This window comes from Hyla sarda, chromosome 6 (genome assembly GCF_029499605.1).
Source record: "Hyla sarda isolate aHylSar1 chromosome 6, aHylSar1.hap1, whole genome shotgun sequence".
NCBI classification, from domain to species: Eukaryota; Metazoa; Chordata; class Amphibia; order Anura; family Hylidae; genus Hyla; species Hyla sarda.
The window spans coordinates 170343956-170369791 of NC_079194.1; the positions used below are offsets into that span (position 1 = coordinate 170343956).

At 44.3% G+C, this 25836-nt stretch overlaps 1 protein-coding gene across 5 annotated transcripts in view; it reads left to right on the top strand.

Annotated features, from left to right (window-relative positions):
* The window catches only part of CHST8 (carbohydrate sulfotransferase 8), a 765708-nt gene that overhangs the window by 107448 nt on the left and 632424 nt on the right, over positions 1–25836 (top strand). The window contains exon 1 of one of the 5 annotated variants that reach the window (XM_056525795.1): positions 5880–5900. The exons of the other annotated variants lie outside the window; for them this stretch is intronic. The gene's annotated coding sequence lies outside the window, so the exon portion shown is untranslated. Of the gene's footprint in view, positions 1–5879; positions 5901–25836 lie in introns of those variants that run through there. 5 annotated transcript variants of the gene reach the window in all.

The window sequence follows — 25836 nt, forward strand, 5'->3', positions numbered from 1 at the left end:
CTGATGTCCGCCATTAACCCCTCAGATGCCGTGATGAATACAAATCACGGTATCTGCGGCATTGAAGTACTTTGATTGGATGATCGGATCGCCCGCAGCGCTGCCGCGGCGATCCGATCATCCAGCATGGCGGACGGAGGTCCCCTCCCCTGGCTCCGGCCGTCTCCTGGGGTCTTCTGCTCTGGTCTGCGATCGAGCAGACCAGAGCAGAAGATCACTGATAATACTGAGCAGTGCTGTGTCCTATGCATAGCACTGCACAGTATTAGCAGTCAAAGGATTGCTATAGATAGTCCCCTATGGGGACATAAAAATTGTAAAAAAAAAAAGTAGAAAAATGTAAAAATAAAAAGTGAAAAATCCCCTCCCCCAGTAAAAATGAAAATTGTCCGTTTTTCCCATTTTACCCCCAAAAAGCGTAAACATTTTTTTAAATAAACATATTTGCTTTAGCCGCATGCGTAAATGTCCGAACTATCCAAATATAATGTTAATGATCCCGAACGGTGAATGGCGTAAACGTAAAAAAAAAAAAAAAAGTCCAAAAATGCTGCTTTTTGGTCACATTTTATTTAAAAAAATGTAATAAAAATGATCTAAAAGTTTTTATATATGCAAATGTGGTATCTAAAAAAAGTACAGATGACGGCGCAAAAAATGAGCCCTCATACCGCCCTATATACGGAAAAATGAAAAAGTTATAGGTGGTCAAAATAGGGCGATTTTAGATTACTGATTTTGTACAAAAAGTTTTAGATTATTTTTTTTTTGTCCATGATTGCTCATTTCTTGGGGGACCACGCCACCAACCCCACGCCTCTTCCGACCCAATGGGAGGCCCTCAAGTGTGTCTTGAGGGGGGGTGCTGATAAGTCATGGCTCCCGCCTTAAATGTTTAAGGCGGCCAAATTGCAAAGCCTCTATACGACGCTTACTGTGCTGGAGACCTTGCATAAACAATCTCTCCAGGAATCCACCCTACGGGACCTGATTAAGGTACGCCATGACATCAGTACCCTCCTGAACGACTCTTACAATCCTTTTCGACAACGATGCTCCAAATCATTTTACGAATGGGGCAACAAACCTGGGAGATATCTAGCTAGAGCCCTTAGAGCCAGAAGAGCGGCCCGTTATGTCCCCTCTATAAACACGCAGGGTGGGACTAAAAGCCACCTTACCAGAGACATCTTGCTTTTGAAGCCTACTACGCCGATCTATATAATCTCCCTCCTCCGCCTGATGGTTTTCCTGGGGCTGGACCTCATCCTACTCGGTTTATATTAAGGATGCCGCTCTTCCCACACTATCTAGCGATGTGGTCGAGGACTTGGAGAGACTGTTCGCGGAGGAGGAGATTGAAGAGGTGATAAAGGGATTACCCTCTGGAAAAAGCCCGGGCCCGGACGGTTTTACGGGCAAATTCTTTAAATTACTTAGAACTGAACTTATCCCCCCCCCCATGTGTAAATCTTTTAATAGCATTGACTCTTCAGTGAAATTCCCTGCCTCGGCGCTTACTGCACTCATCAGTCATACCAAAAGAGGGTAGGGACCCAAACCAGTGCTCCAGCTATCACCCAATCTCCCTGCTCAACGTGGACACGAAAATATTTGCGAAGCTGTTGGCAAACTGACTGGCGGGGGTCCTGGGGCCCCTAGTTAACCCCGATCAATCTGGCTTCATTCGTTCGCGAGAAGCCCGTGATAACACTGTCCGCACGTTCTCCATAATTGACCGAGCCATAGCTCGCGGACAACCACTGATGCTCCTCTCGCTTGACGCCGAAAAGGCTTTTGATCGGGTGAGCTGGGGGTTCCTGGAAGCCTCTTTGACTCAGATTGGGATCGGGCCCTCCATGCTGAGTTGTATTCTAGCCCTATATGACAATCCCCGAGCACAAGTTCGGGTGAATGGCTCCCTATCCTCTCCCTTCCCCGTCCGCAATGGTACGAGGCAGGGGTGCCCGCTCTCTCCTCTGTTTTATGCATGGAACACCTTCTCGTTGAACTTCGTAAGAACCCGAACATTAAGGGATTCGAGGTTGGGGGCAGCGAGCATCTCTGTTCTGCCTTTGCGGACGACAACCACCTTTTTGTGTCGTCCTCCGATCACTTCTCTTCCCGCTATTATCCACACCTTACACTGCTATTCAGTCCACAGCAATCACAAGGTTAATATGTCTAAGAGTTTGGCGATAAATGTTACACTTCCCCCTGCTGACCTGACCGTGGCCCGCTCCAACCATCCGTTTCGATGGGCGGAAAGGTCTTTCAAGTATCTGGGCATCCAAGTCCCCACCAACTTGCAGGATAGCTATACGCTCTACTTTCTACCTTTACTCTCAACCCTGGAAAATGACCTGACTCAATGGTCGAGAGGTATGTTCTCCTGGCTGGGTCGGTCGAATATACTGAAAATGAACGTTCTCCCCCGCTTATTGTACCTTTTCCAGACTATCCAGATTGCTCTGCCGCTTGCCTTCTTCAAGAAGGTGGAGAGGCTTGTATGCTCCTTCATCTGAGCGGGGCTGCCGTCGAGGATCTCCAGAAAGACTCTCACAAGACGCAAACAGACGGGGGTCTAGCGGTCCCGGACTGCAGGGCCTATTATCTCTCTGCCACGTTGGCTAGGTTTCTGGATTTCTTCCACGGCCGCTCCTCCAAAAGATGGCTTGAGGTGGAGTTGGGGGGGAACGGACTTGGAAATGACGGCTCTACTCTGGCGGACCGGGAACGCTCTCCCATGGGTCTCAAGGGAACTACTCACTGTCATTCGTAGATACTTGCCTAAAGACACGCTATTCTCACTAGATAGACCCCTGACGCCAATCTTAAGTAACCCTCAGTTCCCTCCCGAACTACGGGGCTCTTCTTTCCTCTGAGTCTTTTCCTCGGAGTCTCTGAACCACCTGCCCTACCGTTCGTATTTCTAGACTTTACGACCTTACGCCCCTAGGAATCTCTGGTCCCGGCCCAACTGCGAACATCATTGCTACACATGCAATATCGGCAGCTCAAACACTTCATAGCCACGGAAGGTAGCCACCTTCGCTTAGCCAGACCTCTCTTACCCCTAGAGCAGCTGTGCATTTCTTCCTCCGGCCTATGTAACGGCTTGGGAGGACGAACTGCAGACCTCTTTTGCCCCCTCTGATCGGAACGCCTCCTTTACGTTATGCCACAAACTTTCGATCTCAAGTAAAATTCTCTCCCGATGGTACAGTGTCCCGGTGACCTCGCATAAAATGTTCCCCTCTGTCTCTGAGCTTTGCTTGCGTTGTGGTCTTGAAAGAGGCACGATGACACGTCTGGTGGTCTTGCTCCCTCCTCACTCCCTTCTGGATGGCGGTGGTATCTCGAATAACGTTGATTACTGGTGTAACATACCTGAATGACCCCAAGGTCTTACTCCTGACTATCTTGCCTATGTCCCGCAAGTCACCGGCCACAAAACTGGCCCACTTTCTGTTAATGGCAGCGCGTACGGTGATTCCCAGAAAATGGAGGGACCCCAGCCCACCGACAATGTCTGAGTGGTACTCAGAAATCCTTTTCCTATGTAGGATGGAGGAGTTGGTGGCCGACTCCTCGGGCTGCAATGAACGGTTTGCAGTAATTTGGATCCCCTGGCTCTCGTTTGAAGATTCTCTGCAGTTTAGAGAAAATTAGGTCATACCTCTTACCTGGGCTACCCCTCCTCCTGGTCCTTAAGGTGAAAATGGGCTTGGTCATTAAGGGGTTAAGGCAAGAGACGAACATGCCCCCTCCCTCTGAGAGATTGAAAAGACAGTGAGCAGGTTTAATATACAATTTTTTTTTGTGAAATATGGGTGTTAGAAACATAAAAATTTTAGGTACAGGGTCAGTACTGAGTAACATAAATATTTTTTTTGTTTTGTTTGTGTGCGATCTGACAGGTATGCTTTAAGCTTAGGCAGATGCTCAAAAAGGACTCCTGGTCCTGCAGTTCATTGTAATCACCCACTGCTTTGGATACGTTGTGAAGTGTAACCCAATTGACACCAACGTCTTCTTATTGTACTTTAAAAACACCACTTTAGAGTTTAGCTATAGAAATAATTTACAGAAAACATTTAGTTACTTTGTAAATACATTGGTGGGATCTGATAAAACAGCTGTCTCATATGTTAAAGCCTACCTGTGTCCATTGCGCTAGATTCATTGTGAGGTGCACGCCTCTCAATAAATGATGGTCATCTGGGGCTGCCTGTGCGGATGTCTTATGGACCCATTCACATTTCAGAATACATGCCTGGAGAAGTTCAACAGGCGTTAGAACCAATCTGACATGAGCCTTCTCCATAAACGGTAATGCATTTCTAAGAGGATTCCCCCGAAAGAACTAACATGTTTGTTCCTTCAGTGGAGTCCAGAATTGAAATTGACACCTCGAAAATTATGCAGTGTGCATGGTGCAGCCAAATCCCATTGAAAACAATAGGAAGCTGCTGCATCGGAATTTATCCTCTCAAAAAGTTCTGTAGTGTTATAATGGACCCTTTAAAGCATGCAAGCCACAAGATGGCAAATATGTTACAATAATTTACACCAGTTTCTTAGATACATTATAGGCCACAAATTTCACCACATGACCTTCTTGTTCAGTGGCTATCGATCTGCTGTGTTGCTCACTGGGAGATAATATTTACACCAGGCACTCTATTCTTAAATCTGTAAGGCTCCTTTCACACTATATTATTGTTCCGTTTAGGAACTTCCGTCAGAAGTTCCGTCACTATATCTGGGAAAACCGTCCGTTACAAAACCCCTGATGGCTGCGACTAAATCGCATGCAGTAATTTTTCCGCCACGATGTCCTGACACTATATAACGTCCGTAAGAAATTATGGGAATATATAGGGGGGCAAACGGGCAGTTATAAAACCCCTTAGGCTGCAATGCGATTTAGTCGCGGCCGTCAGGGGTTTTGTAACGGCCGGTTTTCCCCGATATAGTGACGGAACTTCTGACGGAAGTTCCTAAACGGAACAATAATATAGTGTGAAAGGAGCCTAACACTACATGTTGACTGTTTCCAGTGACAATGAGCAGTAATGTGATTGACATGGTTCATTTAGTTTTTACTGTAACAATTGTCACAGTACTGTATACTTTGTCTGGTGAACGAGTATCTATTTGATGTTCTTTGTAGATTGCCCTAGCACGTGCTATTGTACCTGCAGAATGTTGCATAAACTCTGATTTATCCTATAAAAAGGTTGCTCAGGACTAAAAAAAAATAAAATAAAATTGGCTGTTTCAAAAGCATTGCCATACCTTGTCCACAGTTGTGTTTTGCTACAGCCCACCCCATTGACTGATGCTGTCTGAAAGTACAATAAGCAGCCGTGTTGTTCTTATTCCGTACAACCCCTTTTTAATCACTGTTCTTCATGTTGCTAGCTTAGTATCCTTGTTTTAAGCTTCCTGTTTCTTCTCTAGCTATAAATAACTGTGTAAACGCACATGTTTGTAATGTAACACCTCTTTAATTTATTGGTAAAGGGTGGACTAAAATAGTACTTTTGTGTTGCACACAAGTCATCATTCTGCTTTGTGAGACTGAGCTCTATATCAGTCAGAGGTGTGAAAACACCTTGCGGTAGATCTACATAAATCTGTTGCATCATTTTCAGCATAATGATTCTTTATACTGTTCTATGAACTACACCTCACAGAAGAGCTTACAGATCATCTATACTACATTACACTGGTGAGCTTCCAGATGCTATATAACACACCACGCAGAAGAGCTGAAAACCTCTATACTACACCACAGGGGAGCAAACGGATCCTCTGTGGTTCGAGCAATACAGGTTTGCTGCTGAACTTGGGCTTTAAGTGTTGTTTGTATAGCTGAAAAGCCTTGTTGTTTGGTATGTATAGTTTTATTATATTTGTATATATAGGTTTGGTTTGTGTGTGTGTAATAGATATGGCTATATATATCATGTGATTGTATATTAGGTTTGTTTTTTTGTTTTTTGTTTTTTAGGGGTTGCCTTGCTTGCACATTGTGTTGGGGTTTAGCGTTAGGTTGTTTGGTGGGTAAAAGGAGGGAGGGGGGTTTTATATACAGAAGATCCTGGGCTGGTTCATAGAGGTCTGTTATCATGTACTGGGGGTATGGTGATCTGTTTGTGGTATTTGGTGATTTGTGACACATATTAATAAATTTTTTGGTCAGGAAAATGCAACCAGACCAGGGGTTTTAGTTTAGTTATTAGTTGTAGGATTGTTGTTGTTGTTATTATGAGTATGGTTATTATTTTATTAGGAAAAAGTAGTGTTTAGTTTTCACGTATGGGTAGTTATTACATTGGTGTGTGTTTTGGTGAGAGTTAAGCTGGATCAGAAAATACTTTGATGGACATTTATGGACTAATATGGACTCATTGTGTATATATTGTACATGTGAATGTTGTTTTTATTGTTGTTTTGTTGTTTGTTATTATGGTGCCACTGCCTCTCCATTAATAAGCTGTACCTCGCTTTGTCCCCCCCAATGAACTGGGCCAGTGCCTCTGTCCCCTTTTAAAACATTGTTTCTTAACATGTGGCTCTCTAGCTGTTGCAAACTAGAACTAACATGATGCATTAAAAGAATGGCGATGATGGAAGCTCTTATGTGGGAGTTGTAGTTTAGCAACAACTGGAGAACCACATGTCTCTGTGAGAAACTTAGCTGCCCCAATCCTATGGTGCTCTGGCCTTATCTAGTCAGGCTTAGGCTGGGTTCACACTACGTTTTTGCCATACTGTTTTCAATCCGTTTTTCTAAAGAAAACCGTATGGCAAAAAAAACAGATGGAACAGTATGGAAAAAAGTAAACCGTATGCGTTTTTAAACAGTATACTGTTTTTAAAAGTGCATACAGTTCCGTCAGTTTTTATAGAAAAAAACCCATACGTTTTTGAAAATGTTGTCCATTTTTAATGGGAGGGGTCTTGGGTGGGGACTTTAGGATTCAAATGCGCATGTGCAAAGTAAAAACGTATACGTTTTTCTCGTATGGAACCGTATACATGTGCGTTTCCCATTGACGTCCATGTTAAAAAAAAAAAAAAAAAAACTTATGCGTTTGCAGTACTGTTTTTAAACCGGAGACAAAATCGTGGTCAACCATGGTTTTGACTCTGGTTTAAAAACCGTACTGCAACCGCATACGTTTTTTTTTTTTTAACGTGGATGTCAATGGAAAACGCACATGTATACGGTTCCATACGGGAAAAACGTATACGTTTTTACTTTGCACATGCGCATTTGAATCCTAAAGTCCCCACCCAAGACCCCTCCCATTAAAAATGGACAACATTTTCAAAAACGTATGTTTTTTTTTCTATAAAAACTGACGGAACTGTATACACTTTTAAAAACAGTATACTGTTTATGGAAAAAAGTAAACCGTATGCGTTTTTAAACAGTATACTGTTTTTAAAAGTGTATACAGTTCCGTCAGTTTTTATAGAAAAAAAAAACATACGTTTTTGAAAATGTTGTCCATTTTTAATGGGAGGGGTCTTGGGTGGGGACTTTAGGATTCAAATGCGCATGTGCAAAGTAAAACCGTATACGTTTTTCCCGTATGGAACCGTATACATGTGCGTTTCCCATTGACATCCATGTTAAAAAAAAAAAAAAACGTATGCGGTTGCAGTACGGTTTTTAAACCAGAGTCAAAACCATGGTTGACCTCGATTTTGTCTCCGATTTAAAAACAGTACTGCAACCACATATGTTTGTTTTTTTTTAACATGGACGTCAATGGGAAACGCACATATATACGGTTCCATACGAGAAAAACTTATACGTTTTTACTTTGCACATGCGCATTTGAATCCTAAAGTCCCCACCCAAGACCCCTCCCATTAAAAATGGACAACATTTTAAAAAATGTATGGGTTTTTTTTCTATAAAAACTGACGGAACTGTATACACTTTTAAAAACAGTATACTGTTTAAAAACGCATACGGTTTACTTTTTTCCATACTGTTCCATCCGTTTTTTTGCCATACGGTTTTCTTTAGAAAAACGGATTGAAAACAGCATGGCAAAAACGTAGTGTGAACCCAGCTTTAGCCAGAGCAGAATGATGGAGGCAGTGTTAGGCTGGGTTCACACTACGTTTTGTCCCATACGGGAGCGCATACGGCAGGAGGGAGCTAAAACCTCGCGCTCCCGTATGTGACCGTATGCGCTCCCGTATGTCATTCACTTCAATGAGCCGACCGGAGTGAAACGTTCGGTCCGGTCGGCTCATTTTTGCGCCGTATGCGCTTTTACAACCGGACCTAAAACCGTGGTTGACCACAGTTTTAGGTCCGGTTGTAAAAGCGCATACGGCGCAAAAATGAGCCGACCGGACCGAACGTTTCACTCCGGTCGGCTCATTGAAGTGAATGGCATACGGGAGCGCATACGGTCACATACGGGAGCGCGAGGTTTTAGCTCCCTCCTGCCGTATGCGCTCCCGTATGGGACAAAACGTAGTGTGAACCCAGCCTTAATCACACTGCGGCATCATGGAAAGTAAGTGCTGAGAGGCGGGCAGGGAGCAGAGCATTCCTTTTCCTATTAAGACGCCGATAGGGTATGTTCACACTGCAGGATTCAGTGGGTGGAATCCCGTACAGTGAACATTACCATCAGTGTGAATGGGTCTTCCGCGAGACCCATTCACACTGCGGTATTTCAGCGGAGGACAATTCCGCCTCTGAAATTGTTCCACGCAAAGAAAGAACATGTTCATTCTTTGCGCCGAAGTTCCCAAGCACTGCATAGCCGTCAATGGTGACGGCACAGTGCCGCACGGTCCTACCGCCGAAGTATTTTGCAGTGTGAACATACCCATAGAGTGGAACACAAATGTACTGACGGCTCCTCTAAACTGTATCACACAAGTGCTGAGTGTTCCTCTATACTCTACCACACTGGAGTGCGGATGGCTCCTCTCTCTATACTGTACCATACAAGTGCTAACTGCTCCTCTATACTGTACCACACAGGAGTGCAGACAGCTCCTTTCTCTGTACTGTTAGCACTCCTGTGTGGTACAGTATAGAGGAAGGTGTTGTCAGCTCCTCCCTCTATACTGTACCACACAGGAGTGCTGACAGCTCCTCCCTCTATACTGTACCTCACTAGAGTGCTGACAGCTCCTTTCTCTATACTATACCACACGAGTGCTGACAGCTCCTCCCTCTATACTATACCACACAAGTGCTGACAGCTCCTCCTTCTATACTGTACCTCACTAGAGTGCCGACAGCTCCTTTCTCTATACTATACTACACGAGTGCTGACAGCTCCTCCCTCTATACTATACCACACAAGTGCTGACAGCTCCTCCCTCTATACTGTACCTCACTAGAGTGCTGACAGCTCCTTTCTCTATACTATACCACACGAGTGCTGACAGCTCCTCCCTCTATACTATACCACACAAGTGCTGACAGCTCCTCCTTCTATACTGTACCTCACTAGAGTGCTGACAGCTCCTTTCTCTATACTATACTACACGAGTGCTGACAGCTCCTCCCTCTATACTGTACCACACTGGAGTGTTGACAGCTCCTCTCTCCATATTGTACCACACTGGAGAGCTGACAGAGCCTCTATACTGTACCATGACACACTTTGTACTTTCTTTCATCATAAACTATTGCATTAACCACTCATTTTTTGTTTTCATGTAGCAGTACCCTCCATGCAGACTGCAATCTGGGAATACAAGGGATTTCCAATATAATGTAATTTTAAACATAGCTTGGATTTTTCTGAACCTATTATGACCGATTCAGCCACCATTATTCTGATCATTAGTGGTAGCGTTATATAGAATGATTCTATTATTTCATACTGATTTCTTATCAGACTGTGATCCGTACACTTTATGCTTTCCCCATATTTCAGCTGAATGGGTGTAATATTTCTATTGCACAGTGTACATAGTAAAAGAGAAGAAATGTGTTTTTCATAGTGATTTTTGTAATGTGTGATGTTATGCACAGCTATGACAGAAACGCATCTGTGTAAATGGTCTTCAAATGTAACATCGGATCATAAAGGGGAATTATGCTCCAGCATGCATAGTGTGCCCAGCTTTATCCTGTGAGCCTGTACATGGACTATAGTAACTGTGTTGGTATTCACGACATACTGTTAGTCTGGAAATCTCTAAATAATTAAACAATAAGATTCTGCCTATAAAATGAGTTTATCGTAATGCAGCAGTTTATTTGTATGGAAAGGAGCATGTGCATTGACTAGTGCATCTGGCTTTTTTGTGTGTGTGTCAATGCATTGCTGCTTGTAGAGTCACTTACTCCGGGGGAAAACTTTATTTATTTATTTAAAATCAACTGGTGCCAGAAAGTTAAACAGATTTGTAAATTACTTATAAAAAATACTATAAAAAATTCTTAATCCTTCCAGTACTGATTAGTGGCTGTATACTGCAGAGGAAATTCTTTTCTTTTGGGATTTCTTTTCTGTCATGACCACAGTGCTCTCTGCTGTCACCTCTGTCCACTTTAGAAACTGTCCAGAGCAGCATATGTTTGCTATGGGGATTTTCTCCTGCTCTGGACAGAGGTGTCAGCAGAGAGCACTGTGGTTGTGACAGAAAAGAAATCCCCAAAGAAAAGAACTTCCTCTGTAGTATATAAGATTTTTTTAATATAAGTTACAAATCTGCTGGAAAGTGGCACGGGGGCCTTACCCGGCAGGCGGTGGAAGGCTGCTCAGGAGCAGCGGCGGCAGGCACAGGAAGAGCTGCGGTGGAGGAGGAGACTGCGGGCGACAGTGAAGATCCTCTTTGGTGAGTGATCTTCACTGTGGCCTGCTAGAAGTTACAAAACTACAACTCCCAGCATGCCCAGACAGACTTTGACTGTCTGGGCATGCTGGGAGTTGTCACTTTGCAACATATGGAGGGCCACAGATTGGAGACCACTGTGCAGTGGTCTCCAAACTGTGGTTTCCAATGTTGCAAACTACAACTCTCAGCATGCCCAGACAGTCCAGGCATGCTTGGAGTTGTAGTTCTGTAACATCTGGCCCTTCAGATGTTGCAGAGCTACAACTCCCAGCATGCCTGGACAGTCTTGGCATGCTGGGAGTTGTAGTTTTGCAACATCTGGAGGGGCATAGTTTGGAGACCACTATACAGTGGTTTCTAAACTGTAGACTTCGAGATGATGCAAAACTACAATGCCCAGACAGTCAAGCATGCTGGGCGTTGTAGTGCTGCAACGGGACGGGACTAGGGTTGCCACCCTGCCGGTATTTTACCAGCACAGCCAGTATTTTGTGGTAAGTTTGGAAGAAAAATACAGGCCATACAATGTCCGGTATTTTTCATTCACTGACAGGGGCGGACAGTCGCAGACTGAGCAGCATCCCCAGACAGAAGAGCGCTTCTTTCATGACCTACAGCTGTTGCAGAACTACAACTCCCAGAATGCACTGACCAACCATACATGCTGGGAGTTGTTTTTCAACAGCTGTAGGCACACTGGTGGGGAACCACTGAGTTAGGAAACAGACTCTAGCTCAGTGATTCCAACCCGTGTGCCTCCAGCTGTTGCAGAACTACAATTCCCAGCATGTACGGTCTGTTAGTGCATTCTGGGAGTTGTAGTTTTGCAACATCTGGAGGCACATGGGTTGGAATCCATGAGTTAGGAAACAGACTCTAGCTCAGTGTTTCCCAACCAGTGTGCCTACAGCTCTTGGAAAACTACAACTCCCAGCATGCACTGACAGCCGAAAGGCATGCTAGGAGTTGTAGTTATGCAAGTAGCGGTCTCCAAACTGTAGCCCTCCAGATGTTGCTGAACTACAACTCCTAGCATGCCAGGACAGTCTGGGCATGCTTGGAGTTGTAGTTTTGCAACATCTGGAGGGCTACAGTTTGGAGACCGCTACTTGCATAACTACAACTCCTAGCATGCCTTTCGGCTGTCAGTGCATGCTGGGAGTTGTAGTTTTCCAAGAGCTGTAGGCACACTGGTTGGGAAACACTGAGCTAGAGTCTGTTTCCTAACTCATGGATTCCAACCCATGTGCCTCCAGATGTTGCAAAACTACAACTCCCAGAATGCACTAACAGACCGTACATGCTGGGAATTGTAGTTCTGCAACAGCTGGAGGCACACGGGTTGGAATCACTGAGCTAGAGTCTGTTTCCTAACTCAGTGGTTCCCCACCAGTGTGCCTACAGCTGTTGAAAAACAACTCCCAGCATGTATGGTTGGTCAGTGCATTCTGGGAGTTGTAGTTCTGCAACAGCTGTAGGTCATGAAAGAAGCGCTCTTCTGTCTGGGGATGCTGCTCAGTCTGCGACTGTCCGCCCCTGTCAGTGAATGAAAAATACCGGCCATTGTATGGCCTGTATTTTTCTTCCAAACTTACCACAAAATACTGGCTGTGCTGGTAAAATACCGGCAGGGTGGCAACCCTAGTCCCGTCCCGTTCCCCCCCCCCCCCCCCATAAATTTAAAACGTCTCATACGGTAGTGTTTCCCCTAAACGGAGCCTCCAGCTCTTGCAGACCAACAACTCCCTGGCAGGCTGGGAGTTTTGCAACAGCGGGAGGCACCCTGTTTGGGAAACACTGCCATAGGATAGCCGGGTCCGCCCCCATTGCAAGTTCCTAATCCAGGCCTCAAATGCGCAAGGCGCTCTCACTTCGAAGCCCTCTTGTATTTCAAGGCAACAGTTTAGGGCCACATATGGGGTATTTCCGTACTCAGGAGAAATTGCGTTACAGATTTTGGGGGGCTTTTTCTACTTTTACCCCTTATGAAAATGAAAAGTTAGGGGCTACACCAGCATGTTGGTGTAAAAAAAAATATATTTTTACACTAACATGCTGGTGTTGCCCCATACTTTTCATTTTCACAAGAGGTAAAAGGAGAAAAAGACCCCCAAAATTTGTAACGCAATATCTTCCCATATGTGGATGTAAAATGCTATGCGGACAGGGCTCAGGAGTGAGAGGGCGCCATGTACATTTGAGGTCTAAATTGTTGATTTGCACAGAGATGGCTGATACAGCAGTTCTGACAAACGCAAAAAAAAAAAAAAATACCCACATGTGACCCCCTTTTGGAAACTACACCCCTCAAGGAATGTAACAATGAGTATAGTGAGCCTTAACACCCCACAGGTCTTTCCTGTGAAACATTTCCCTAGAAATGTTGGTTACCCCAAATTTTTCATTTTCACAAGGGGTAATAGGAAAAAACGCCTCCCAAACTTTGTAACCCCATTTCTTCTGAGTAAGGAAATACCCCATATGTGGATGTTAAGTGCTCTGTGGGCAAACTACAATGGTCAGAACAGAAGGAGCACCATTGGGGTTTTGGAGAGAATTTAGCTGGAATTGAAGGCCATGTGTGTTTACAAAGCCCCCATGGTGCCAGAACAGTGGACCCCCCCCCCCCCCACCATGTGACCCTATTTTGGAAACTACAGCCTTCACTGAATGTAACAAGGGGTACAGTGAGCATTTACACCTCACAGGTGTCTTGACATATTTTTTGAACAGTCGTCCGTAAAAATGAAACCTTTTATTTTTCATTTGCACAGCCCACTGTTACAAAGATCTGTGAAATGCCAGTGGGGTGTAAATGCTCATTGCACCCCTTATTACATTCCGTGAGGGGTGCAGTTTCCAAAATGGGGTCAAATGTGGACGGGGTCCCCTGTTCTGGCACCATGGGGGCTTTGTAAACGCACATGGCCCCCGAATTCTATTCCAACCAAATTTTCTCTCCAAAAGCCCAATGGCGCTCCTTCTCTTCTGAGCATTGTAGTTCGCTTGCAGAGCACTTTATATCCACATATGAGGTATTTCCATTCTCAGAAGAAATGGGGTTACAAATTTTTGGAGGCTTTTTTTTTTCCTATTATTACTCCTTGTGAAAATGAAAAAAAACACATTGTACGTTCTTAATATTTTTATAATTTTTGTACTTTGTGATCAATCACGTCCTGTCAGTGCCCGTTATTACCATGATTGGAGGTGAAAGAGTTTATATTCGATAAATCTGACCTGTTACTTTTGGTATGCTTTTACCTAACATATTGATTCTGAGTTTGTTTGGTTTTTCATGACATATTCTACTTTGTAATAGTTTAAAATTTTCGATTTTAGTGTTTTTGTGAAAAACTCTAAAATATCATAAATCTTAAAATGGGCATTTTTCTAAATTATTAATTCTCTGCTTGTAAGGAAAATGGTCATTCCAAATAAATTACATATTGATTCACAAATACAATATGTCTACTTTATCTTGGCATCCTAGAGGGTCTAAAGGTTTTGCAACAATTTTTCAAATTTTCACAAAAATTTCTAAATCAGAATTTTTCAGGGGCCAGTTCAGTTTTGAAATGAGTCAAAATCTTCATTTTGCTTGTAGATATTCTAGTTTTATCCAGCCTTCTCTGTAACACAGCAATTATTAACATAAAAATGCAACTTAGTATTTATTGCCCTAATTATCCAGATTTTAGAAATATTCCATATGAGCCCTAACTAGTAGATCCACCTAGTTGATTTTGAGGCCTCTTTTTGATTTATGAATTTTTCCAGTACCATTTCATGGTTGCAGAGGCTTTGGGTTGCTAAAACATGTGAAATACCACAGTAGGAACCCCAATCTGGAAACTACACTCCTCAAGGAATGTAACAAGGGGTACAGGAGACCCCACAGGTGTTTGGTTGATTTTTGGAACAGTTGGTTTTGAAAATAACTGAAAATGTTCACACTGAAGTGCTAATGTAATTCAATTTGTAACTAAATTTCTCTTAAGTATGAAAATACCCCATTAGTGGACATTAATGGCAGGGCTCAGAAGAGGAGTGTCATTTGGAGAGAAACTTTGGTTGAAATAGTTTGGGGACCATTTTGCATTTACAAAGACTCCATGGTGCCCGGACAATGAAACCCCCTCCCCCCCCCCCCCCCCCAATGCCGGACATCAGCCCGATTGGCTAGCGTTAGCTGTGGGTCCCGGTTGCTAATAGCAGCCGTAACCCACCGGGTATGACGCGCACTCAGCTGCTGAACTTGCGTCATACATCAGGGGCCCACAGTGGATATAAATATACATCCATTTGTGGGAAGATTCGAATTTTGATTTAGAAAATGTTTATTTTATCCTTGGATTCAGATCCTTCTCTGCTTTATAAATCATGATACACTATATACCAACTGTTTTTACTGTCCTTTCCTGTATATTGTGAAGAACAAACAACGGATGTGTAGATTTAGACATTGGCCCATTACTGATTATAGACTCTTCATTCATAAGACTACTGCCAGGTGTGTGCTACTCTACCTATCTGCTATTGCTAGGTGGCTGTCTCCCAAAGAGAAGAGAGAGTTTTAAGGAATTTGAGCTGCAAACAAAATTTTCTCTAGGAAACGGACAGCCACCTAGCAGTAGCACTCATGCTGCCCTTCTGCTTTTAGGCCTGTCATTACTCTCAGAATTGCATTCACTTATAAAATGTGCATGAAAGCGATGACAGTTTATGGAGGAGGTTTGATATTTCTTTCGCAAACACAATAAAGCCTTAAATTTGGGCCTTTTTATTTATAAAATAAAAAATGTGAGCACTTTTTTTTTGGTTGTTTGCTTTACAGTCAGATTACAATTTCTGAATGCCATGATTATTTTATATTTATTTTTATATACTTACACCAATCTGTGACATTCATCACATAAATTTATGAACAGTTAAAATAGTTTTGTCCCTTTTGATCACACAACTCTAACATCTTTACTCTAGTGAGTGAATAATTCACCTGCTCCAGAAAATTCTGAGGAAAATCCCTGAGTGGAAGCCCCGTCCCCAATCAGAACCTCACCTGAAGCAGTAATTACATGCAAGGTGGAAAATATGCATCACCAGGGCAGGGGAATGTGTACAATTGTTTTTGAAGCTTATTTCTTTTGCAAATTTTCATCTTTTTCTTTTGTGTGCATCTTTCAAGTGTGTCTTTTTTATTTATTTATTTTTTAGTTCTATCGACGATTTCAATGGAAGCATTGAGCGAGAGAAGTAAGTGCAAAGAATGAGCATGTTGCTTATTTTTTACACAATAAAAAAAACACACTGAAAGAATGTACCATGCAAATATTTTCTGTATCATAATTCCTGTTGAAATTAATGGGGCACATATTGTGGTCTGTATATTTTGGTGTATAATGCAAAGCAGGCCACCTCCAGCAGGCCACAAATGTGCATGTGGCCACTCAAATGGTCAGAAACAGACTTCAGGAGGGCCTGACATCCACTGGTGGGGGTTGTACTTACAGCCCAACACGTGCAGGACGTTTGGCATTTGCCAGAGAACACCAAGATTGGCAAATTTTGCCACTAGTGCCCTGTGCTCTTCACGGATCAAAGCAGGTTCACACTGAGCACATGTGACAGACGTGACAGAGTCTGGAGATGCCGTGGAGAACATTCTGCGACCTGCAACATCCTCCAGCATGACAGGTTTGGCGGTGGGTCAGTAACGGAGTGAGGTAGCATTTCTTTGGGGGACCGCACAGCCCTTCATGTGCTTGCCAAATGTAGCCTGACTGCCATTAGGTACCGAGATACGATCCTAAGACCCCTTGTGAGACCATATGCTGGTGCAGTTGGCCCTGGGTTCCTCCTAATGCAAGACAATGCTAGACCTCATGTGGCTGGAGTGTGTCAGCAGTTCCTGCAAGAGGAAGACATTGATGCTATGGAATGGCCCGCCTGTTCCCCAGACCGGAATCCGATTGAGCACATATGGGACATCATGTCTCTCTCCATCTGTTGTACTACAGATTGTCCAGGAGTTGGCAGATGCTTTAGTCCAGGTCTGGGAGGACATCCCTCAGACCATCCACCACCTCGTCAGGAGCATGCCCAGGCATTGTTGGGAGGTCATATGGGCACGTGGAGGCCACACACACTACTGAGCCTCATTTTGACTTTTTTTTAGGACATTACATCAAAGTTGGATCAGCTTGTAGTGTGGTTTTCCATTTTGATTTTGAGTGTGACTCCATATCCAGACCTCCATGGGTTGATAAATTTGATTTCCATTGATCAGTTTTGGGTGATTTTGTTGTCAGCACGTTCAACTATGTAAAGCCGAAAGTATTTCATAAGATTAGTTCATTCATTCAGATCTAGGATGTGTTGTCTTACTGCTTTTTTTCTGCAGTGTATGGTCAAATGCAAAAGTCTCACAAAAGTCGCATGGGAAATGACTAAGACTTTTTCTGCGGCAATATTAGACTAAAAAAAGTTCTAAATAGCTTGATTAATTCCCCTCACAGTCCCTGGGCCATTTCTCAGTAGAGATTAGTGAAGTTACAGTAATTTGATTCGTCACAAGAGTCTTCTAGGACTGTATCCACCTTTTCCAGCCCACCGGAGCACCTGAAAGCTGAACTAATTTATGCAGGCTAAAGTCGGCAAACGCCGAGCCGAGAAGTTCATGACGAATTGAATTTCTCAGTGTCCAGCTTCCTAACATTGTCCCTACATCTAACCACTTCCCATAGAGCAGCAACATGCTGAATATGTTATTATATACCGAATTTGAAATATTCCAAGCTGTTTTTTTTCAACCATTATACATTCTATATAAAATCACATTTCCATTTTCATTTATCTATTATTAATTCAAAAGAAGAATTTTTTTAAACCCCCTCCCCCTTATACATTTCTCAAATTTGGTTCCAGTTTCCCGCCTGACCCTCGCCATCTGCATATTCTTTTAATTTTTAATCTACTACTACCTCTCGGTGAAATTGCGGCATCCCGAACAGCTTACAGGACATCAGGAGGGACCCTGCCTGCCTCCTCTGTGTCCAATCGGCAAATGACTGCTCTGTGCCTGAGATCCAGGCAGGAGTAGTCAAGCGCCGATAACACTGATCACAGGCGTGTTAATACATGCCAGTGATCAGTGTAAAAGATCAGTGTATGTAATGTTATAGGTCCTTATGGGAGCTATAACATTGCAAAAAAAAAGTTAAAAAAAAGTGTTAATAAAGATCATTTAACCCCTTCCCTAATAAAAGTTTGAATCACCCCCCCTTTTCCCATTAAAACAAAAATAAAACAGCGTAAATAAAAATAAACATGTGGTATCGCCGCGTACGTAAATGTCCGAACTATAATAATATATTGTTAATTAAACCACACGGTCAATGGCGTACACGTAAAAAAAATTCCCAAAAAGCATATTTTTGGTTACTTTTTATACCATTAAAAAATGAATAAAAAGTTATCAAAAAGTCTGATCAAAATAAAAATGGCACTGATAAAAACTTCAGATCACGGCGCAAAAAATGAGCCCTCATACCGTCCTGTGAAGTATTAAGATTTTTTTTTATAGAAGAAATTTACAAATCTGTTTAACTTTCTGGCACCAGTTGATTTAAGAAAAAAAAATCTCCACGGGAGTACCCCTTTAATAGAAGAAAATTGATGCATAATGTTAAATAGGGAGGAGAACATTTGTACTTGCATTTTATTCCCTTCCCCCCCCCCCCCCCCCCCAAAAAAAAAAAAAAATAAACACAAAAAACACATATACATCTATTCCTTTTTATTTTTCTCCCCCTGGCAGTCTTCTTTATGTCTTTGTAATAAAAAGTGTATTTCAGTTTGTTAAAGTTTGACATATCTGAACCTTTTGGCTACTGTTCAAGTGGAGAAAAAAAAATTGCTGTATTCTACTTCTCCAAGTGGCCAACGATGATAAAATATAGCTGCCGATGACATTTTTCTTGCGGTTTGGATGTAAAGACATATCCTATTATCAGCGGTAATTTAATCTATCCCTTTATGGCAATGACCTTCGTAATGGTTTCTGTCTTGTCGTGAATATTATAAAGCAATTTAGCACACATTTGCATGATTTCTAAAATTGATTTCGTTTTTTTCGTCCTCTGTCAGTCTACAAAGAGTTGAGAGCATCAACCACCCCCCTTGCTCCTGTCATTAGACCACACAAGTTGAAGTTGGCAGTAATACTATGAGGAATTAGCTGTTGATGAATGGTAATGAAACTCTTTGACTCCTGCTGATTTAGAGATATATATATATATATATATATATATATATATATATATATATTTATTTATTTATTTATTTTTCTGTTGCCTGTGATGTCATACTGGGACACCTAGAAGACTTAACCCGGGAGCCATAGGTTGGACATCTTTAGACTTAGTCAAGACTGGCCTTACTGGTGTGAAATAATCTGTAGAGGGTGCATAATTTGTCACTGCTGAATGGGTTATGTGCACATATGCCTGGGCACCCCAAGCAGTGTTGTTCAGTCAGCCATTTGGTACCTTTAGGGTGCGTTCACACGCTCTGTTTTTCGCAGCGTATTTGAAAGGGGCGGGCTCTTCTCGGCTGTCCATAGCAGATTGTCCGCGGCGGAATTTACGCTGCGGAAAATCCGCCGCAGTCCCTACTGACTTCAATGGGGCTTGCGGCGGATTTTCCGCAGCGTAAATTCTGCCGCGGACAATCTGCTATGGACAGCCCAGAAGAGCCCGCCCCTTTCTAATACGCTGCGGAAAGCCCGCAATAACAGAGCTTGTGAACGCACCCTAATGCAAAGCTATTTAGGCACTTTATTTCTCAGCTACCATGTTATTTTGTTGCTTTGCCTGGTAAATTGATCAAGTGTTTATTATGAGTTGTCTTAGAGTGTTTCTGGGTGCATCATGGTGGGGCTTAAAATATTCATAAATTAGAATTTTAAATTCAGACTGTATTATTTTTACCCTATATTATTGTATTGTTTTGGCACTATATGGTATTGCAGTGTCCCCCATGTGTCCTTGTGGGGACTGTGTGTTGTGATTCACATGTATTTTGTACATTTTGTATTGTTTTTAAACTGTTTTCTCATATACTGTAATTGCACTGTGAAGCAAACGAGTTAAAAGGATTTTCTGGTATGTAATTTCATTTTTTTTTTTGTGTGTTTGGGCAGTTGTAAAAGAAGTAAAAAATGACGCTTAATTACTCCCATTTTCCCCACAGGTCCCGTTCTGGCTTTTTCCAGCTCACCACTGCTTGTCTCTTCTTCCTGCTTCTTAGATGACCAATTAGAGCAGGCCCTGCCCATCATTGGCAGAGATGGAATTCCGCTGCAATCAGCGATTGCCTAAATGTGCAAGTCCTGCTCTAACATGTTGTCTTGGAAGCAGGATAAAGAGCAGCGGGGGACCAAAGGAGTTAAAGCAGGACCTGTAGGGCACTGAGGTAGGGCATTCCAGGGTTTCAGGCCTGATCTTGGACTTAGGTGGCTTCCAATCTTAAAATCTACCATAAACCTTCACCCCAAAGTGGTCATTGGTACTAGAAAAGGGAGACTTTCTGAGATCCGCTTGGAGATGACTAGTGGATATTCATCTTGAGGAAAAGGGAAATAAGGGACTAGTGATATAGTGTAAGCTACAGCAAGAAACAAGAGCTTCAGCGACACTAAAAGATGCTTCGCACCTGATTTTAGCTTTACCAATTGGATATTTTGCTAAAGAGACCTTTTCCCTTTTGTAGAAGAATTCTATTGATAACTGTTTCAAATTCTGATACTCCAGTGTTTGTTCTCTATCTTACAGTGCTATGTCAGTGGCACCCCACATACCATCAGGCCGCACACTTTACAAGGTGAACCTTAGAGATACTATTACCACCAAAAGATACTGTGCAGGCCCCTCATCACTTTGCTACTTTACAGACTGTAGAGTAACCTTGTTGCAGCTCTTGTGCCGCGTAACCATTGCAGGTGTGCCATTGCATGAGGACCACGTTTAGATCTGAGAAAAGAGGCCAAACTTGCCTGTTTTAGTCAGTGGATAGCCGTTTGTATCAAGAGCTGGAAACACTTTCTTCTGCAATTAAATATGTTTGCCCCTGCTAACCCCAAGCAGCGACAGGGATGATTGGGTACCCTGCCCTTGGAGCACTGCTTTAACTTATTGCTATGAAAAAAATATACATTTTGCATAGTATGTTTAAATATATTTGTTTTACTGCTACAGTGTTGCAATTCTATAGCATTTCTTCAAATTGTATTCTTGACAATGAATGTAATTTACACCTAGCGCTTTGGCTGGACACGCTGGCCGTGAGTGCTCCCCTGTTCCGCCCGCTTCTGCTGATGGGCCCAAGATTCGCGTTGCATACGAATCCCGGGCCGTCACTTACCTTCCCTATCTGCTGTTCTTCTTGTAGTCCTGCCTCCCGAGGGCGCGCGTGCGCTGGTGCTTTAAGATTTAAAGGGCCAGTGCACCCTTGATCGTTTTCACCTGTGCCTTGTCTAGAAGTGTGATCACCTCCTACACCCCCCTTGCCGAATCTTTGTGCCTAGTGCCTCGGAGAAAGCAGTCATTGTATTTGCCTTTCTGTGTTCCTGACAACTCTGCTTGTGACCTGACTATGCTCCTGTGCCGCCAGCCTACTGACCTTGCTACGTCCTGACTACGCTTCTTTACCGCCTGTCCTGCCTCTCTATGTGTAACCTCTCCTAAGTCCAGATACACCTAGCAGCCTGTGTGGTCGAGTAGTGCCAGGGGTAGCGACCTGGGTGTCGCCTGCCGCAGCAAGACGATCCCGCTTTGCGGGGGGGCTCTGGTGAAAACCAGCGGCACCTTAGACTCTGCTCCCTGGTACGGCTCACGTCATCTTCCACACAGGTCCAGAGGATCCACTACCACCTGCCGTAACATTAATATCCGTCCATGGGTCCCGCTGGGGTGCCTCTGCCAAATCTTTCTACCGTCATGACTCAACAGTTGCAGCAGTTAGCTCATCAGGTGCAACAACTAGATCAATTGTCTGCCATGATGCAACAACCTCTTGCCACCCCCCAGCAGCAGCAACAACAGCAACTGCAGCCACAACCTGCTCCTGTGTCTGCTCCTGTGCCTCCTCCTGTACCTGCAGCTCCTTCTGGATCCAAGCTTTGTTTATCCTTGCACACGAAATATGAAGATGATCCTAAGTTGTGTAGAGGCTTTGTGACTCAGTGCTCTATGCATTTGGAGCTCATGGCAGATCAGTTTACTACAGAGTGAGCTAAAGTGGCCTTTGTGGTCAGTTTATTGTCCTGTAAAGTCCTGGCCTGGGCTACTCCACTCAGGGATCGTAATGATCCGGTGTCTTTAAACCTGCAGGCCTTTCTCTCAGAATTCTGCAATGTCTTTGAAGAACCCGCACGGGCCTCCTCGGCTGAAACGGCACTTCTGAACCTCAGCCAAGAGAATTCCTCTTTTGGTGACTACGCAGTTCAATTCCGCAGTCTTGCCTCTGAACTGGCTTGGAATGACAAGGCCTTGTGTGCTACATTTAAAAAAAGGACGGTCTAGTAGAATTAAGGATGCTCTCGCTGCTCGTGATCCTCCATCTATCATGAGTGAGCTTATCCATTTGGCCATTCAAACTGATGTGTGTTTTGCCAAGAGGCAGGAGGAACTTTGTCTGGAAAGAGAACCTGTCCGAACACGGCAATGTCCTCGTCTGGCACCAGTGTTCAAACGTCCACCTCTACCATCTCATTTGCCTCCTGCCGAAGAGGCAATGCAGGTGGATCAGTCTTGCTTAACCCAGCAGGAAAGATCCTGTTGACGTAATGAGAATTTGTGCCTATATTGTGCTAGTCCAGAGCACTTTCTCAAAGACTGTTCTAAATGTCCTCCGTGTTCGAGAAAAGCTTGCACCTAGGACACGTGGGAGAGGCATCCCTGGGTGTGAATACTAGCTCTCCTTGTTTGACAATGCCTGATCTAGTTTATACTCCTGCCAAGGCATCTTTCTCTGCTTCTGCCTTTTTGGACTCTGGTTCCACTGGAGATTTTGTGACTTGGCTTCGTAAGCCTTTGTACATTTCTTCTGTAAATGGAGAAAACCTGAACTGTACGGTGCTATTCCACACTGAACCTCTTATTATGCAAGTGGGTGTGTTACATAAGGAAATATTGAGTTCTGTGTGCTTCCTCATTGTACTTCGGAGCAGCTTCTCGGTCTTCCTTGGCTTCAATGTCACACTCCACTTCTCAACTGGAAATCTGGTGAAGTCATCCGCTGCAGACCTTTTTGCTAAAATCACTGGCTTGTCTACTAGGGATGTACGGATACTAGTATCGGTATCGGGGCCAATACTAGCCATTTACATGGTATCGGGGACTCGTTTAATGTCCCCGATACCATGTCCGATACCTGCTGCCGCTCTGTTGCCCCGTTCTCCGGTCCTCCTGTCCTGTCCATGGAGTAGCATGTGACACACACTTCACTCTGCCTCCTCCCCTGTGCCCAGCGTAACGCTACGGAGGAAGCGGAGTGACGTGTATGTCACATACTCCTCCGTAGGACGCCATGATGCGGACCAGGTTGACGGAAGACCGGGGCAGTGGAGCTGTAGCACCCGACAGAGGACAGCCGCAGGTGATCTGTGTGCTGCTGCTGTCTAAAGGGGGGTCCTGCTGCTGCTGTCTAAAGAGATGTCCTGCTACTGCTGCTGTCTAAAGGGTGGTCCTGCTGCTGCTGCTGTCTAAAGGGGGGTCCTGCTACTGCTGCTGTCTAAAGGGGGTCCTGCTGCTGCTATGTAAAGGGGGCCCTGCTGCTGCTGTCTAAAGGGGTCCCTGCTGCTGCTGTGTAAAGGGGGGCCCTTCTGCTGTCTAAAGGGGGGTCCTGTTGCTGTCTAAGGGGGGGTCCTGCTGCTGCTGTCTAAGGGGGGGGTCCTGCTGCTGCTGTCTAAAAGGGGCCCACTGTCTACAAGGGGGGCTGCTGTCTATAGGGGGGGGCTGCAGTCTATAGGGGGGGGGGGCTGCAGTCTACAAGGGGGGCTGCTACTAATGACTGCCGGGGGGCTGCTGCTAATGTCTGCAGGGGGATACTACCTACTATTAAAGACAATTTTACAGCAAAGTCACCTGCACTAACTTGAATTTATGTCCAATGGAGAAGAGAGAAATCTTGGCTCATACTGAAGCAGCGTAACACTACGGATGAAGCTGAGTGACGTGTATGTCACATGCTCCTCCGTAGGACGCCATGATGCGGACGGAAGACCGGGGCAGTGGAGCGGTAGCACCCGACGGAGGACAGCCGCAAGTGAGCTGTGTGCTGCTGCTGTCTAAAGGGGGGTACTGCTGCTGCTGTCTAAAGGGATGTCCTGCTACTGCTGCTGTCTAAAGGGAGTCCTGCTGGTGCTCCTGTGTAAAGGGGGGCCCTGCTGCTGCTGTGTAAAGGGGGGCCCTGCTGCTGCTGCGGTCTAAGGGGGGTCCTGCTGCTGCTGCGGTCTAATGGCGGTCCTGCTGCTGCTGTCTATGCGGGTCCTGCTGCTGCTGTCTAAAAGGGGCCCTGCTGCTGTCTAAAGGGGGGACCACTGTCTACAAGGGGGGCTGCTGTCTACAAGGGGGCCTGCAGTCTATAGGGGGGCTGCAGTCTACAAGGGGGGAGGCTGCAGTCTACGAGGGGGGGCTGCAGTCTACGAGGGGGGGCTGCTGTCTACAAGGGGGGCCTACTGTCTACAAGGGGGGCTGCTACTAATGACTGCCGGGGGGCTGCTGCTAATGTCTGCAGGGGGATACTACCTACTATTAAAAAATTTTTACAGTAGAGTCACCTGCACGAACTTGAATTTATGGGTAGATAGTGCAGGTGACACGGTTTCTACCGCTGCTCACCATGTGGTCATCGGTCTCACCGCCAATGCAAATTCCCTGTTCTATCCAATGGAGGAGAGAGAAATCTTGGCTCATACTGAAGCAGCCACCTCCATTGTACACAACAAGGACCCACATATCAGCACGGTAAACAGCGCCAGAAGTACTCGTACTTGGTATCGGCGAGTACTAGAATTAAAGTATCGGTACTTGTACTCGGTCTTAAAAAAATGGTATCAGCCTAAGTCTGTCTCTTCGTCTTCTTCTCTGCGGGATCTGCCTTTTCCTTATAAAGACTATTCTGATGTATTCAGCGAAAAGCAGACTGAGCCTCTTCCACCACAATGTCCCTATGACGGTCCTTTTGACCTACAGCCTGGGACTACTACTCCTCGGGGAAGAATTTATCCTTTGTCTGTTCCAGAGACACAAGCTAGGCAAAATAATTTTAAAAAAAATTAAAGAGAATTTCCAAAAGGGCTTTATTCGTAAGTCCACCTATCCTGCTGGAGCTGTTTTTTTCTTTGTCAGGAAGAGGGATGGTTCTCTTTGTCATTGTATTGACTACCAGGGATTAAATAAGATCATGATCAAGAATTGCTATCCTCTTCCTTTTAACTTCTGAACTTTTTGATTGCCTACGCGGTGCCAAGGTCTTCTGCAAGCTACATTTGCGGGGAGCATATAACCTCATTCAAATCCGTGAGGGAGACGAATGGAAGACTGCCTTTAATACCTGAAATGGACACTTTGAGTACCTCGTGATGCCTTTCGGCCTCTGTAATGCCATGGCTGTTTTCCAAGAATTTGTCAACATCTTCTGAGATTGGCTCTATATGTGTGTAATGGTGTACCTAGAAGATATTCAGATCTTCTTGCCCAATTTGGGGGGTTCATCGCTCTCATGTCTGCCAAGTTCTGTGGCACCTCCTAGAAAACCATCTGTACGCCAAACTCGAAAAAAGCATTTTTAGAGAAATCCATTCTTCCACTTCTGGGTTACATTGTTTCCAACCAAGGTCTACAGGTGGATCCTAACCAGTTGTCTGCAGTTTTGGACAGGCCACATCCTACTGGCTTACGAGCTATTCAACGCTTTCATGGGTTTGCC